Source organism: Rhinoraja longicauda, chromosome 2 (genome assembly GCF_053455715.1).
Source record: "Rhinoraja longicauda isolate Sanriku21f chromosome 2, sRhiLon1.1, whole genome shotgun sequence".
Taxonomy (NCBI): Eukaryota; Metazoa; Chordata; class Chondrichthyes; order Rajiformes; family Arhynchobatidae; genus Rhinoraja; species Rhinoraja longicauda.
In genome coordinates this window covers 108,425,857-108,429,224 of record NC_135954.1, presented here as the reverse complement: position 1 = coordinate 108,429,224, position 3,368 = coordinate 108,425,857, and the positions used below count along the sequence as shown (strand labels likewise).

The window sequence follows — 3,368 nt, the reverse complement described above, 5'->3', positions numbered from 1 at the left end:
GGAGAACGTGCAAACTCCGTGCCCGACAGCACCCGTGGTCAGGATCGAACCCGAGTCTCCGGCGCTGCGAGCACTGTAAGGCAGCAACTCTACCGCTGCCCCACCACCGGCGGCCGCAAGGTCAGTCACAGAATGCGGGCCTTGAACAAAGGGATGAGCCTAGAGCTACGAGAATAGTCAGAGAGTTCAGGGCCTTCTGTGGTGGCCGGAGAATGGAGAGCCTGCAAGGGCACTTATAAAGTGCAGAGTCAATAAACATGGTTCAAGGCATGAAACATTAAATCTCCAGTTTTGAAATGATTATTTTGCTACTGAGACTTACCCGCCATTGGACGGCTTCCCATATTTGCTGTCACGAAATTCTTGCTGGAAGAGTATATCAATTGCCGCACTGGTCCATGAATTTAATTACAGGAGGACAATTTGCCCAAATGCTGGTTATAAATAAGTCAGGCTTTCAATATTTCTTCTAAACTGGACACTTCACCACCAGCAGTGGAGGATTATTGACAGTTTGTTGGCCGGCTTTGTGCTTCCCAACGTTACGCAATTGGATTAAATCAAAATGCTCCAAAGCACTGCAAAGATAATGTTCAGGAGTCCGTTTAGTAGACTGACAAATAATAGCACTTTCATAAATGATTACGTGACTATTCAAGCAGCACTGGGACAACACATCACGCAACAGGAAAGTGCATTAAAAAATAAAAGTATTAGCTGTTGAATGCTGGTGCCATATTCCTTCCTGCCTTGGCACCAATGATACTAGAGGAACAAGATAGACCACTCGACCCTAAAAACCGTAGTACATGCTCGCTTCGGCAGCACCTATACTAAAATTGGGACGACACAGAGAGGATTAGCATGGCCCCTGCGCAAGGATGACATGCAAATTCGTGGAGTGTTCCAAATTTTTTAATAATAAAAAAATAAAAAAATAAAAATAAAAAACCAAAAAAACCATAGTATGGCATGGCGCCATTTTAGTAAGCAGAAACTTGCAGAAACATTTTAAAAGAAAAATAACAAAAATCTGTGAATTGATAGATGAGATATATTCTGCATTTTTATGGTATCATCACACATACTGTTCCCCCAAAACACTGATTACACTGCGAGAGGCATAACGAACGGCGGCTTTTTCCTACTAAAATGGTGGCCGTTCCGCTCCTGTGCGTTACTACACTTCAGTATAGGCGATTTCAGCGGAGTGGTCCATCTTGTTCCTCTAGTGTCTTTGCTTGGCACCAATGTTCTGCCAGTGGATAATGAAATTACTTTTGGCTCTGCTAGCAGGTGTCAGCTCTAACTTTCGATCTGCTGCCTACATACCGATAGCCCCCACTGATCACAGTTGAAGCTCAGACTTGGTGCAGGTAAATGTTTCGGGGTTACTTTTACCGCGGTATTTGATTTAAATTTAAATATGTGGATGTGCTTCATGCGATGGAATTTGAAAAACCATGGAAAATGGGTTGTCTAATCTCTGCGTAGAAATTTGGCAGTGAGCGGCCCCGAACCTTAGACACGTTGTCATCAGCTGTCACCTTGTGCCTCCGCCCTACGAGACAAACGCTGCCCTTTCAGAAACTGCCGTCCTGAAAAACAAACGGAACAAAGCATCGCTGGGGACATGAACATGAACAGCTACTTCTGATAGATTTGTTACGACAGCAAAAAAACATCTCACCAATGTGGAGTGAACTGAGTTTGCCTTGTGCTGTTTTATTTCTGCTCTAAGATACAACGCAGGATAATGTAATAATAGTTATTACGCTGCATTTAAATACTAATTCTGTCATTCTTAGCTGTGAAAACTTTCCTTTGACTTCTCTAGGTAAGTTAGGTGACAGTGATGATAGCATATAATTATGTGAGTTAGCTCTTTCTGAACTAGTTTATTGCAGCATTTTATCAGTTATGATCTAATGACTTTGAAATAATACATTTTATTCAATTTATAATTGGGGCCCTTATTTATTAAAAACAGAAACACATCACTTCCTGTCATTGAATTTCAATGCCATTTTTTAGCCTGTTCTCCTGCCTTAGCAATGGCCTTCTATAGCCTTTCAAGCTTCTAAAAAAATTACAATTTGTCCCACAATTTGATAACGTCTGCAAATGTGACCATTAATTCCTCTTGAGCACATCAAAATAATTGGTGTGGAGAAACAGGTAGTGTAAGAAAATAACTGCAGATGCTGGTACAAATCGAAGATATTTATTTCACAAAATGCTGGAGTAACGCAGTCAGCAAGTGGAAGTGCCCCAGATACTGAACCCTGGGGGTTACAACAATCTTCCCTCATCTTCTAAAAAATTGTGTTTTCACTCCTAATCACTGTTTTGACAGAGAGAGTCAACACCCATTGGAAGGCACAGTAAGAGAAGAATTATTGGTCGCTTGGAAAGGCAGGGATAGGGTTGCCAACTGTTCCGTATTAGCCGGGACATCCCGTATTTTGGGCTAAATTGGTTTGTCCCATACTGGACCGCCCTGGTCCCGTATTAGGCCCGGGGGGGGCGCTGTAGGCCCGGACGCTGTAGGCCCAGACGCTGTAAGCCCGGACAGTGTAGGCCCGGACGGTGTAGGCCCGGGCGCTGTAGGTTCGGACACTGTAGGTCCGGAGGCCTGGGCGCCGCCTAACGGAGGGTGCGCAGCAACCCGCCTCGTGGCCCGGGCGGCTGCTGTTCGTGGAGCGGGAGCACGTGGCCGCTGGCTGGGTGAGGTCACGTGGGGCGCGGGGCAGTGACGTCACCTTGTCCCTTATTTGGGAGTGAGGTACTTGGCACCCCCAGGCAGGGACTAACCAAATATATAGCGCATGGCTCTGTCAAGGACAGTTCTTGTCCTACCAATCCTCGTGATTTTTGTTGAAGGGATTACAAGATCTATGATGAGGGCAATGCCGTAGATGTGGCCTAGTCATGCTCCATGAATGCACGGATAGTGGCCAATAGACCACAAATGAATGATTCAGAGCAAAGACTGAGCCTGACAATGCCATGTGATTGACCTGACACTTAGCTCAATCTTGCCGGCTGCAATGTTGCTTTGCACCTCCAGAGAGTGAAGCTGATCTTCAGAACTGATGGGAAGCTGTTCAATCAACAGAACAATGAAGGAGTTGAAGGTAGACACAAAATGCTGGAGTAACTCAGCGGGACAGGCAGCATCTCTGGAGAGAAGGAATGGGTGACGTTTCGGGTCGAGACCCTTCTTCAGAGTGAAGGAGTTGAACCGCAGTGCAGGGACAATGTTTGTACATGTTCAGGGCCTCTTTTCCAAGCCACTGTCAACACTTTCACTGAAGTGCACAGGATGGGCCTCACGGACAACATAAGCAAGGCAAACTACCCCTAAT

At 45.5% G+C, this 3,368-nt stretch overlaps 1 non-coding gene across 1 annotated transcript; it reads left to right on the top strand.

Moving 5' to 3' along the window:
- The first annotated feature begins 809 nt into the window (after window positions 1-809).
- LOC144611126 (U6 spliceosomal RNA) lies at window positions 810-916 on the top strand. Its single transcript, XR_013549482.1, has one exon. It is a non-coding gene; the product is annotated as a U6 spliceosomal RNA (small nuclear RNA).
- Window positions 917-3,368: the final 2,452 nt, after the last annotated feature.